General features: G+C 44.6%; 1 protein-coding gene across 14 annotated transcripts in view; it reads left to right on the top strand.

Annotated features, from left to right (window-relative positions):
• The window catches only part of GADL1 (glutamate decarboxylase like 1), a 647,456-nt gene that overhangs the window by 195,653 nt on the left and 437,504 nt on the right, over window positions 1-14,299 (top strand). The gene's annotated exons all lie outside the window — the stretch shown is intronic.

Genomic DNA, 14,299 nt, shown 5'->3' with positions numbered 1-14,299 from the left:
TTCTTGTTCAGTATGACCTTGAAACTCAACCATGCATTTCCTATGATTTAAGTCATTTTCATTGCTGTTGAATAAGCCATTATATGACTAAACCAAGATTTATTTATTCATCCACCATTAATGAGCCTTTGGTTAATTTCCATTTGGGGCTTATTTATGAGTGGTACTGCTGACAGCGGTCTTGTACCTGTCTTCAGGTGTATGTATGTATGCATAGACCTGGAAAGCCCTATATATGTATACATACAGAGGAGTCGGGGGGAGGGGTTACAGTCCATAGGGTTGCAAACAGTTGGACATGACTGAAGCAGTTTAGCATGTTCACATGCATACATAGATTTTGGGTGTGTGTGTGTATGTGTGTACCTGGTGTAGGATTGATGGAGCTTAGGGTGTGCATATGCTCAGCTTTAGTAAAAACTTCCAGATAGTTTTCCTGCCATTTTGTACCAAGTCACGCTGTCCCCAGAAGTGGGTGAGCATTCCAGTTGCTCCACACCCGTTCTGACGCTGGATGTTATTCCATACACCTTGTTCACTTCAGCCGTCCTGATGGATGCAGTGGTCTTGCATTGAGACTTGATGAGTGAGCTGAGCCCTTTTCATATGTATGTTGACCATGTGGATATTCTCTTTTGTCAAGTATTTGGCTCATTTTTCTACAGAGTAGTTTCTGATTTTATTTGTCTGAGTTCTTTTATATTTAAATATGAGTCCTTTGTCAGATATATGTTTTGCAAATACTGTCTGTCACTCAGTGGGTTGCCTTTTCAATTAATTCTCTTTGATGATCGAAAGTTGTTGATTTCAACATAATTCAATTTATCTTATTTTCCTTCATTGTGCATGCTAAGTCACTTCAGTCATGTATGAATCTTTGCAACCCTACGGACTGTAGCCTGCCAGGCTTCTTTGTCCATGGGATTCTCCAGGCAAGAATACTGGAGTGGGTTGCTGTGCCCTCCTCCAGGGTATCTTCCCAACCCAGGGATCAAACCCATGTCTCTTATGTCTCCTGCATTTGCAGGCAGGTTCTTTACCACTAGCAGTTTTTGTGTCCTGTTTAAGATATCTTTACAGATTCTAAGATAAGTGTTTGGAATTTTATCTGTGCAGTAAAGATCCATTGATAGGCATGAGCAGGTAAGTGACAAGACCTGATTTATGTCTGTAGAAATTCATGTGTGTTGCTGCCTAGAACTTAGAATATAAGGGAAAGGTGTGGAGGAAGTGAGTGCGTATAGGATCAGCTGCCTTAACCCTGGGTGAGAGATAAGGATGAACTGACAGAATTCGCAGAGTTGGTTGAGTGGTATGGAGGAAAAGCGAGGAGCCAAGAGTGACCCACAGATGGTGGTTTAGAACTAAGTTGTTAGTGATGCCATTCATTGAGATGGGGAAACTGAAGGGACTGTGGATGGCAGGGAAGGAATGGCTTCTTTGAAAAAAGTGAAATAAATATTATATATGTTATGTTTGAGATGTTTCTGAGGCATGCAAGTGGAAATGTCTGGAGGCATTTAGGTATGCTAATTTGGATCTCACACTTGTGGGAGGAGAGTGAGTGAGTGAGTGAGTGTGTGTGTGTGTGTGTGTGTGTGTGTGTGTGTGTGTGTGTTGGGGGTGGGGGGGGAGTCTGAACTCAAAGACCCTTAGAACCTTTTCTTATCTCTCCAGAGGAAAACTGATCACTCCTTCCCTTACATACCTCCTTATTCTGTATAGATTTCTCTCATAGTATCTGTACTTTTTTAAAAACAAATCTATCTCACTCAATTAGTCTGTAAGTTCATTGAGGGCATGAAGAAGTGCTTGTGCTTTGCATGAATCATTCATTTTTGTTAACCAGATGAATGGGTTTTCTTAAAGAATTAAAACACAACTGAAAAGAAAAGACTTTTTAAAATCAAAAGCTACTAATCAACCAGAATTCACAAAATGTTCTGCAAATCCCAGTAATAAGTCAATAGGATAAATAAAAACCTCAATACTTGAGTAAATAGAACAAACTTGGCTTCCAGGATATTCAGATTGCTTCCCGACCGTGAGTAATGAAATGATTTTGAGCTGGTGCCTCAATGCAGAGGGGAGGCTGCTGGCACACCTGATGGCCAGCTTATTGAAATAGACCGCTGGGCCAAGTCAGGGCAGCAAGAAGATGCAAATTTCCATGACCCAGTGGAGCTCAAACAAAAGCTGAAAAACCTGGGGCAGAGAAGGGAACTGACACCTTTTCCTGCTTCCTGCTTCCTTCTTCCTGTGTTGTCAGAACCCCCAAAGGTGATTTTTTCCTGGAGGCAAAAGGCAGAGTTAATGCATGAAATGAAAGCCACGCTTGTGTTCCTGACTGGTTGGCAGGCAGGCCCAAACCCTCCTGCCTGATAGCCTTGCTGGGGCTGGTGCCAGCACTTCCCATGGGAGTATGATGCTCTGGGGTCCAGAGGAGGAGGGCACATTTCCACAGATGACCTTATCCCCCCAGAGTTATGAAATTCTGTACCCCTTTGTCCGAATGTACTGAAACCAAATTCAACTGCTCACCGCTGGAAAGACCTATGCTCAGGAGATGAGTGTTGGTGGAAAAGGAAAAGTTGCTTCATTTAGGAGACCTGGGAAGATGGTGGATAATGTCCTCAGACCATCTCCAAGGTACTGGTTAGGAGACAAAGGTTATTTTGGTTTGTTTGGTTGCACTGGGTCTTCATTGTGGTGCAGAGGCTTAGCTGCCCCAAGGTATATGGGATCTTTGTTCCCTGACCAGGGATGGAACCTGCATCCCCTGCATTAGAAGGTGGATTCTTAACCACTGGACCCCCAGGAGACAAAGGTTTTAAAGGCAGTATGAGGGAGGGGCTGCAGGGTGCTTGATCAGCTTGTGCACAATCCTCACATTGGTTGGCATCAAAGTAAAGTTTTGAGCATCACCAATCTTTGGTTTTAAACAATCTGGTGTCTGAGTGCTTGTGGTCAGCAGTTTTCATCTGGTGAGGGTCTTCCTCCTGTAAAAACAGCTTAGGAGTGTGTGTCAGACCTTTATCCATATATTCAGGGAACTGAGAGTTTGTTGATGTTGCTCTGTGGCTGGTTTATAGTCTAAATTGTTGCCTGCTTCCTATCCCGTGTCCTGGAGGTTTTGGTCTGGAATTAAGCAAGCAAGATTAGTTCTCTCCTAGTCAAGTAATCATTGTCTAAAACAGCTCGGACATGCTTAAGTCAATGGAAATGGAAAATGTGTTTCCAGTCTTGTGCTGCTCAAAATGGGGTAGCTTTTGCTCTGGCTGGACAGACAAGTGGTATTCAGTAGATAGTGATATGAACTGCATATGTGTAAAGTGGGTGAAAAGAAACAGGGGGAATTAATTTTAATAATGTTTTATTTAACCTAGTATATTACAGTTGCTGTCATTTTAGCATGCAATATAAAAAACTAATGAGCAACAAATATATATATGTTTCCAAAATTGAATGTACATCTCAGTTCTGAGCAGCTACATTTCAAGAGTTCAGTAGTGACATGACGAGTAGTCACCATATTGGATGGTATAGATCTAGACTTAAAAACTCATGCAACTCCTATTGACATGGTGCTTCCTAGAGTTCTGGCTTTGGTCTGACTTCCATAGACCTGTCTGAGGTCAAGGACATCTTTTTCCACTTGCCTTTCTGAAATCCCTCAATTTGACTTTGTGTCTTCCTAAGGCTACTGTTACTCTGTTCATTGGTTTCTGTTCCTCCTGAAACCAGCTGTTGGTGGGACCCAGACCTTCTGCTCTGTCTCATTCCATTTCCTGATTTGGGACCACAGGTGTCTTCCATATTGGGCTTTCCTGTTAATATCATGCAAAAACAGGGAGATAAAATAACAAATGTAGGGTAATACAGCATTGAGGATAAGCTTCAAAATCCTTGAAGTCTTTCTCTGTGCAGTGCCTGCCTCTTCAGTGAGACAGAAGCTGGAAGCTTCCACTGCTGCTTTTTCCTTTGTGGAGGGCCTTCTTCATTTGTTTCCAAGGATGGGGCTCATCATGCCTCCCACTTCTGCAGCATCCGCCATTAGTGAAGGTCAAAAGATGGCTTCCTGCTAATGGCCCGTCTTCCTGGATGTCAGCCCAAAGGCCAAGATTGACAAGCAGTCTCTGAAGGACTCAGCTGCCTGACATCCTCCCTGAATCTCTGTCTCAAGCAGGAACTGTCAGACACCTTTGACTCCTCCTACAAGACAGACTTAATGTGAATGATTGCTTGGCTTAGAAAGGGGCACAGGTTACGATGAAAAGTAGGGTGGGGGTTAATGGACTTGGATTGGGGTGTCAAAAGAAATTGGCTCCATTAGCCTGTTAGAATTTAAAGGACTTTTACAGAGGAAATAAAAAGTGGAACCAATTTATTTCCATGCCAGCAAAGATAAAAGCCCCAACTGAAGGCAGACTCCATCACTTTGTGCTCTGCACATGGCTAACAGCACCAGCATCTGGCCTCAAGTCCACACTGATGGGGCAGCTCCGGGTCCCAAACACTCTCCTTTCTCTCCCCCTGTTTGCCGTGAGGGGTTTGACAGTCCCAGCTGGGGGGAGTTCTCTCTCTGTGACCTCCTCAGAAGTGTTTCCCCTTTGGGAGATAATCTCGGTGAACCATTCTGTTGTCTGGGATCTAGGCAAAGTTAAGGGAGCAAAATGGCAGCCAGGGTCCCACACTGAGGCAAAAGGTGAGCCTGGAACCAGCTCCTGGCTGTGAAGAGAAGGCTGGTGAGGAAACTTTCATTAAACTTTCATACAAAACAAGAATACACTCTAGATTCTGTTTCCGAAGACCCTTTGTAGCCCAAGTTATTGATCATTAGTTGTCTTGGCTGCAAAGACTGGATAGGAATAAGTGCTTTCTAGGCAACCATTCTACACCTATGTTAGGTGTGAAGCTGTGGGTGCATGTGGGGATATTCGATACTTTGCTGTATAATCAAGGGCTGGCGTGTGGCACAGCTACTCCTAAGTGGTTCTAATGTAGGTCTGAGCACTCAGATCAATGAAGGGAAAAGTGGTATGAATACCTGATCATTATGGAAAATGTTATTCCTAATATGGGCAATAAAGATGTATTAAGCCCATTGCAGTAGAAATGTGCACATCAGACTCATGGTAGGTTCTTCACAGAGTCGAAGGCTAAGATTTCTAATTTTTTTCTGAAGGAAGATGAAAAGCTCTGAATTCACTGGGCGATAAGTCCAGTCCGGGATTCAGATGCAGGTTCTCACTGCCAGTGCAGTGAGACAATGATGGCGACTGCGGACATTGTCTTTGCTTGTGCCCACTCATGAGAGAAGCCTTTCCAGGAAGACTGTGGCTCTCACCCGAGCTGTGCTTCCTTGGTCCCTGACTCCAGTGGTGCTCCAGTGTCGGCTGTGTGGTGCCCATGGTGTTCATCGCATTCCCTGTGTGACTACTTTACATTTGGGCAGGGGCATGTGCCCCCACTGTGGGCCAGTGACGTGTGGAGAAGGCTTGTGGGCCTCCTGAAAAGTATTTTCTTCTCTATTAAATTGAGAAGAATGTCTTCTGGACAAAGCCCAGGTTGAAAGTCTATATATACAGTCTCCTCAAGAAGACCATTCTGAGAAAAATATTTAAGTTTAAGAAGTTTATTTGGGAGTGATCTCAGGCGGCGTCCATAGGGGAGTGAGGAATGATGGGGAAGGAAGGCTGTCAGCCTCCTGTGCCTTAGTGAGCAGGTTTCACTCCTGATCACTGAGCCTCCTCAGTCCTGCTGGGACCTCGGGGGTGAAGCGCAGGCCGTATCTCAGAGTTGTCCTGCCTAGGAGGTGAGCAAGCCTGAATTCTGTCCATCAACCTCATGAGGCATTGTGGAGCGCTGTCCTCCGGGTGTCAGCTGCCTCCATACGGGAGGAGACAGCCCCAGGGACGGACAGAGGCTGCATCCAGAGGCTGCCAGAGGCCCCCTTAGATCAGGGTGTGTGGAAGGGCAGGCTCTGAGGGACGTGAGTGGGCACTGGCATTTCGACTGGTGGCACAACCAACTCTGGAAGCATCTTCCTTTTATGCGAGTTAATAGCACTTTGAGGAATGGACTCTCTCACTCAGGGGTAGGGCTGCCATTCAGCTCGTATGCTCTGGTGCAGAGGTAAGGGTTGTGTACAGCCAACATCTCTTGTGATGACTTAGATGCCGCTTTTCTGGTCAGTGCCAATGCTATTTCCCTTAAGATATCTCAGTGGCTGCCTTGTAGAAGAAACAACTAACTGATACACCTTCTACCCAGTCTTTTTGCTATTAGCCTCTTCATTGCCTCGTTTATCTGCAGATGAATGACCAGAAAATCTTCCTTAAGCACCATTTTCATCATATCATTATCTGCAGGCAACCCATAGTCTAAAGATGAAATTTCTTAATGAGATCTTCAAGTTCTTCTCCATTCTGGCCCTGACCTACCAGTCCAATCTTATTAATATCACCTGCTACTTTCATATATAAAAACTGGCATCAACTTGTATACTTTTCACAACAGTCACAAGAGTAGGTAGTATCATCAAAACCATTTTTTAGATAAGAAAGCTGAGCTTTCAAGAATTCACACATTGTAAGGAAGCAGATTCTAGGCCTTTCTAAATAGAGATATTGGGCTACAGTTTATCCCCATCTTAAGAGTGTGCTTCTGTGGGCATGTTTTTATCTTAAAATTTTACTATTGCCTTGCACAGTTTTTGCACATACAGATACTGTTCATCATTCAGTCACTAAGTTGTGTCCGACTCTTTGTGACCCCATAGACTGCAGCACACTAGGCTTTCCTGTCCTTCACTATCTCCTGAAGTTTGCTCAAACTCGTGTCCATTGAGTTGATGATGCCATCCAACCGTCTCATCCTCTGTCTCCCCCTTCTCCTCCTGACCTCAGTCTTTCCCAGCATCAGGGTCTTTTTCCAATGAGTCAGTCCTTTGCACCAGGTGGCCAGAGAATTGGAACTTCAGCTTCAGCCTCAGTTCTTCCAGTGAATATTCAGGGTTGATTTCCTTTAGTGTGGACTGGTTTGATCTCCTTGAAGTCCAAATGGCTCTCAAGCATCTTCTCCAGCACCACAGTTCAAAAGCATCAATTCTTTATCGCTCAGCCTTATTTATGGTCCAACTCTCACGTCTGTACCTGACTACTGGAAAAACCATAACCTTGAATATAGACCTTTGTCGGCAAAGTAATGTCTCTGCTTTTCAGTATACTGTCTAGGTTTGTCATAGTTTTTCTTCCAAGGAGCAATCATCTTTTAATTTCATGTCTGCAGTCACCATCTGCAGTGTTTTTGGATTCCAAGAAAATAAAATCTGTCACTGTTTTCACTTTTTCCCCATCTATTTGCCATGAAGTGATAGGACCGGAAGCCATGATTTTCGTTTTTTGAATGTTTTTCAGAGCTTTTTCACTCTCCTCTTTCACCCTCATCAAGAGGCTCTTGAATTCCTCTTCACTTTCTGCCATTAAAGTGGTATCATCTGCAAATTTGAGGCTGTTGATATTTCTCCTGGCAATCTTGATTCCAGCTTGTGAGTCATCCAGCCCTGGCATTTCACATGATGCACTCTGCATATATATTAAGTATCTGAAAAAGTATTTGCTGAGGAAATGCTCCCACAACTCCATATGGAAAGTCATCTGATACCATGACTTTTGTTTCTGACTCTCTCTCTGCCCATGTCTTCATGACATCATTTTGCAAAACAGGAAATTATCTCATGACTGAAAAGGGAAATATAAATCAGAACTTACTGATATAAATACCTATTGAGAGTATGTAAAGGAAATGGGATTTTCATACATTGTTCTCGAAAGTGAACAGATGAATGAAAAATGTAAACACGAACTCCATTTTTAGCAAAACTAAAGGACAGCAAAAATTCCAAACTGAAAAGCTGATGGAGGGGCTGCCAGAAGCAGTGGGTCCAGGCAGAGGGATGCCCAAGAATCACAGAGAGATGTCATAGCTCAGGAGAGCCGGAAACAAGTCATCTCCAGGTGAGAGCACCGGCAGGTGGAAAATCTCCATCTCGACCGTTGCCAGAGCTCCCGAGACCTCGACTAGATTTGTTTCAGATGACAGAGGAGCTGAGGTTACATGAAGAATCACATAGGTGAGCCTTGTTTGCAAGAAGCTGTCTGTGGTGGAGGAGGAGGGAAAAGTCTTTGCATTGCAAAAACCTCTGTAGTTGTCTATCTTCATTAGGGGTGTCCTGCGACACACACACACAGACGCATACACACACAACATTCAACACACACACACACACTCACACACAATATTCAAATACACCCGGAACAGGAAATCTAAACAACACAGGCCTCCCACACATAATTGTTAGAGAAAATGCCATCTTCCATGGTGAGTAATATACATACAGCACAGTAACATACATACAGCACAGGATCAATACAAAGAATTATATAGAAAAAGTGATGGAAAACAATAGAAAATAGTGTCAGAAAGACACTTGCTCAGAAAAAATAAGTTACTATAAAACAAAAATCACAATCATTTTTTCTAGCACAAATTAATTCAATTTAATTGTGTTACCACTGTGTAACTGGAACATAAAACAAATGTATGAACTCAGAGAAAAAATAGTAAGAAAAAAGAAGATATAAAATAGGACTTTGGCACAAAAATTGAAAGAAAATATTTTATAGTAAATATTAAACCATCACATAAATGAATATTATAAAGGTATCTGTTAAATTACTTGATTGACTGATTGGATGATGGAAGTGAAGGAAGGAGAAAGGATAATGTATTAAATTCATCACTGTTTACGGTACAGATTTAGCAGATACAGTATAAATTGCGATCATAAAAGTAACCTACGTGGATAAAACTATGTGTGCTACTAGGTTAAGATGAAGCAGACAACATAAAACAAAAGGAAGGTGAAGGAAATTTTGAAACCAGAAAGGAAAGTATAATATAAAATAAGATGACAAACATACTTATCACATCAATAATTATAAAGGAGCTAAAATCTCTTGTGGAAAACAAAGCCTTTTATGTTGGGATCACTAAGCCATATCCTAATAGGATTCCTGGACTTCAGGGATGGAGAATCAACTGACTGAAGACACCCCAGCCCCAGCCAGTGCTCACGGACAGTGGAATAACAGCTCCAAACACTCCAGGAGCTAAGTGGGATCCAGAGATTCCACACCCAGATAAATGTTGTTCAGGGATAAAGATAGCAAGCAGATCCAAACATGAAATAACACAGAAGTTGTTTTTTTCCCCATAAGCCTTTCTTTAGGTGTCTAGGTGCAAGAGTTTGCAGACTGTGGTCTGTGGCTCAAGTATAGCCAGCTACTTTTTTTTTTTTTTTTAACAAAGTTATTGTGATGCAGCTGCATCCATTCATTTGCATACTATCTATAGCTGCTTTGCTTGGGGTTCACTTGTGGCTGGTAAAGAATCCACCTGCAATGTGGGAGACCTGGGTTCGATCCCTGGGTTGGGATGATCCCCTGGAGAAGGGAAAAAGGCTACCCACTCCAGTATTCTGGCCTGGAGAATTCCATGGACTGTATAGTCCATGGGGTTGCAAAGAGTCGGACATGACTGAGTTACTTTCACTTTCATGGCTGCTTTCATGCTGCAACGGCAGAGTTAAGCAGCTGAGAGAGCTTTATGACCTGCATAGCCTAAAAGAGGTGAAAGTTTGCAGACCCCTGCTCTAGGCAACAAGCTCCTAAGGCTAGGGGTCCTCCTGTGTCCCCAGCACTCATTCCTGGGAGGAGGGGGTGTTCCACCCACGTGCCAGATACAGGAGGAAGCACCCTTGTTCTCATTCTCTTAACTGGAGCATGCTCACTGCATCCGTCTCCTGGGCCACCATTCATGCCTCAATCAGACCCTTGGTAATAGTGACACGCAGGGCTCCCCAGGTGACTCAGTGGTGAAGAATCCACCTGCCGGTTCAGGAGATGCAGGAGGCATGGGAAGATCTCCTGGAGAAGGGCATGCAACCTACTCTAGTATTCTTGCCTGGGAAACGCCATGGACAGAGGGGCCTGGCGGGTTCTAGTCTATGGGATCGCGCAGGCGTTGGACACAACTGTGTGATTAAACAACAACAATAGTGGCACATGAAGGTTCAATACCTTGTGGTGAAAGTGTCAGAAGCTGCAAAGAGTTAACAGACTTGCAGTGAGCTAGTCTTTGTGCAGGATTTCTCTCACGGAATTTCTTATGGCTTCAAACACTGTGAAAATACCTTACACTTGTGCACTGATCTACAGATAACAATTTACTTGCTCTTGTCCTTTCTCTGCTCAACTGTCAGTCAGATGTATTCTGTTCTCCTGTAAAAAAGTTTTGAAGAAAGAAGGGCTATATTTAGCAGGTATAGAAATTAAACAACAGGATTGCTTATTACATCAGTCCTGTTTCTCTCTCTTCACAGCTTCCTGGTCCTTGTTCCTCTTCTTTCCCTTTTATTTATGCCAGGCAAGCTTAGAATCCTAAGAAGGTCTGGGAACAGGGGAAATTGGACACAAACCAGTACACCTCACTTTTCCAAGAGTCAGTAAGAGTGGTGGTTGAGAAAGTGAGCTCTAGAGTAAAATAGCTTGATTTAAAATCTTTGCTGTGTCCCTCACTAGCTTATGGCTGTGGCTGTGTTATTTAACAGGCCTGTGTCCCAACAGAAACACATCTGTAAGATGGGTATCCTAACTACCTCCCTCTCGGCTTGTGGGAAAATGAAAAGTTTTAGTATAGACAGCAATATGTGAACTGTGAACTTCCACATGTTCAAGCTGGTTTTAGAAAAGGCAGAGGAACCAGAGGTCAAATTGCCAACATCCACTGGATCATCGAAAAAGCAAGAGAGTTCCAGAAAAACATCTATTTCTGCTTTATTGACTATGCCAAAGCCTTTGACTGTGTGGATCACAATCAACTGTGGAAAATTCTGAAAGAGATGGGAATACCAGACCATCTGACCTGTCTCTTGAGAAAGCTGTATGCAGGTCAGAAAGCAACAGATAGAAGTGGACATGAAACAACAGAGTGGTTCCAAATAGGAAAAGGAGTACATCAAGGCTGTATATTGTCACCCTGTTTATTTAACTTATATGCAGAGTACATCATGAGAAACGCTGGGCTGGATGAAGCACATGCTGGAATCAAGATTGCCGGGAGAAATATCAATAACCTCAGATATGCAGATGACACCACCCTTATGGCAGAAAGTGAAGAAGAACTAAAGAGCCTCTTGATGAAGGTGAAGGAGGAGAGTGAAAAAGTTGGCTTAAAGTTCAACGTTCAGAAAACTAAGATCATGGCATCTGGTCCCAACACTTCATGGGAAATAGATGGGGAAACAGTGGAAACAGTGTCAGACTTTATTTTTTTGGGCTCCAAAATCAACTGCTGATGGTGATTGCAGCCATGAAATTAAAAGACACTTACTCTTTGGAAGGAAGGTTATGGCCAACCTAGATAGCATATTTAAAAGCAGAGACATTACTTTGCCAACAAAGGTCTGTCTAGTCAAGGCTATGGTTTTTCCAGTGGTCATGTATGGATGTGAGAGTTGGACGGTGAAGAAGGCTGAGTGCTGAAGAATGGATGCTTTTGAACTGTGGTGTTGGAGAAGACTCTTGAGAGTCCCTTGGACCGCAAGGAGATCCAACCAGTCCATCCTAAAGGAGATCAGTCCTGGGTGTTCATTGGAAGGGCTGATGTTGAAGCTGAAACTCCAATACTTCGGCCACCTCATGTGAAGAGTTGACTCATTGGAAAAGACCCTAATGCTGGGAAGGATTGAGGGCAGGAGGAGAAGGGGACGACAGAGGATGAGATGGCTGATGGCATCACCAACTCGATGGACATGAGTTTGAGTGGACTCAGGGAGTTGGTGATGGACAGGGAGGCCTGGCGTGCTGCGATTCATGGGGTCGCAAAGAGTTGGACACGACTGAGCGACTGAACTGAACTGAAAGCAGTTATACTAGGGCTTGGAACATAATCAGCCCTCCTAAATGTCTGCTGGTGGTACTATCGCTGTCCTCATTGTTCACTCTTTACTCTGAAGGGAAGGATCAGTGGAGGATTGGCATCCACAGTGCTGTCTGCAGCTCGGCCTCCAGAAGAGTTCAGAGAAGAGCGCCTGGGGTGTGCAGCTCCTGGGCTCCCAGCACGGCGCCCCTGCTTCCCCTCGCTCTCTGCAGGGGAGACGGCCGGCTCTGCGGGCCATGATAGCTCCACACAGCGCTAGTTCCTGGATGCTGTGGGTTGGGGTACAGGAACCCCACCTTCATCTGACTGTTCAGTGAAGATGGCGAAGCTGATTCCGCACGTCTCCAGGAAGTTGCTTCTGGTTCTTGTCACTTTGGGAAAGCTTGCTGGGACACCTGATTGCTCATCTTGGCCGTGCAGGGTCTCTGCTGTGCCCGCGCTTCCCTCAGTTGCCGTGAGCAGGGGCTCCTCTCTGGTTGTGGTGCACAGGCTTCCCGTGGCGGTGGCCTCTCCTGGGGTGGAGCACGGGCTCCAGGGTGCCAGCTTCAGGAGCTGCGCCCCGGGGGCTCAGTAGCTGCGATTCCCAGGCTCTAGGGCGCAGGCTCAGCAGTTGTGATGTTCAGGCTTAGTTGCTCTGAAGCAGGTGGTATCTTCCCAGATGAGGGATTGAACCTACGTCTCCTGCAGGACTTCCCTGGTGTCTCAGACGGTAAAGCGTCTGCCTACAATGTGGGAGACCCGGGTTCGATCCCTGGCTCTGGAAGATCCTCTGGAGAAGGAAATGGCAACCCACTCAAGTACTCTTGCCTGGAAAATCCGATGGACGGAGGAGTGTAATAGGCTACAGTCCACGGGGTCACAAAGAGTTGGACACGACTGAGCGACTTCACTTTCTTTCTCCTGCATTGGCAGGCAGATTCTTCATCACTGGGCCTCCAGGAAACCCCCTGCCTCATTACTTATTAAAGGGATAAGACGTCTGCTTGCTAGGAGATTTCTGTGTACGTGGGGGGCTTCTGGGAAGTGATATAACACTGCTTTAAATATTGTGTTTCTTCAGGAGTTACTCTAATCTGATTGTCACAAATCACCCGATTTCAAACCTGAATAAAGCAGTTCACGTCATAGTACTGTGCATTGCCTCAGAATAGGAACAAAGTAGTGTTCCTGGTTTTGCTCACTCTGGGATGACAGAAGACGTCTAGTTCATCAGGTCTGGATTGTTTATCTGTAACTATACTCAGATTTTTTTCTTTAATCTTAGAATGTTCTTATAAGAAAAAAATTAAGAATAACCCAGTCTGTCTCTAAAATTAGAACTATATGACACTAACTATATCTGAACTTTAAAGCATTATAACAGTACACTACAGAAGATATGTAGTAAATTCTGATGGAAACCTGTAATGTCTCTTCTTTAAGGAGGGGGTAGTGACTTTTAGACCCTGAGCCCAAGCAAGTGGCTTTTATTCTATTTTGGTCTGGTTTCTTCTGTAGGAGAGAAGAAGGCTTTCCTTTACCCTTTTAGGGTCCCTGGTTGAGTGTGAAAGTTAAAGTGAGAAGAACAGAGGAACAAGACAAAAGCACGCACATTTATTTAATAGATGTTTTCCCTGATGTGGAGCTTTAATGAGGAAATGAAGACCAGGAGAAGCAGACCTGCATATTTCTGTGCTTGATGTGGTGCCGGGTGGGCCGTGGTGGAGGAGTATCACAGCTTGACGGTGTGAGGTCAGTGCAGTGACCTGGGGACTTAGCAAGGCCTGTCTGCTGGAATTCTCCTCCATCTCCCTGTGTCTTTGGAGATGAGGCCGCTCCTTTGCTCCACGTGTAGGGAGGGCACCTCTCACAGGAGGGTTTTATGACGTGTTTCGGGGAGGAAGGGTGAGGGGAGGAGAGCAGAGTGAACTTCCTACTTCTCCTGTTTCTCAGACTCCTCTGCTGGGCTGCACATACTGCATATGCAAGGTGCCGTGTTTTGGGGGGGTGCGCCCTGAACCCTCTGGGGTTCTTTCCTCTTCCATTGTCCACACTGAGAATCGTGTGCAGCTCCACTGACACTGCCACTTCTTTTCTCCCAGCATCCTGCTGTTCACCGTAAACTCGCAGGCTGGGATGAGGGGCCGACTTCACATTCCTTCCCTTTCAGCACAGCCCCCACCCTGACAGATCTATAGGAGTCTGGGTCCCGCAAAATACTGACCTTTGTTAAATATTGTTTTGAATGGCCCTTGTGTGTTTCCTTGGGGTTGGGCTCTTTTCATTCCAAGGAAGAGAAGACTTTTCTCTGTTTTCC

Source organism: Giraffa tippelskirchi, chromosome 9 (genome assembly GCF_054371585.1).
Source record: "Giraffa tippelskirchi isolate mGirTip1 chromosome 9, T2T-mGirTip1v1.2.pri, whole genome shotgun sequence".
Taxonomy (NCBI): Eukaryota; Metazoa; Chordata; class Mammalia; order Artiodactyla; family Giraffidae; genus Giraffa; species Giraffa tippelskirchi.
This window is presented reverse-complemented; position numbering and strand designations above follow the sequence as displayed.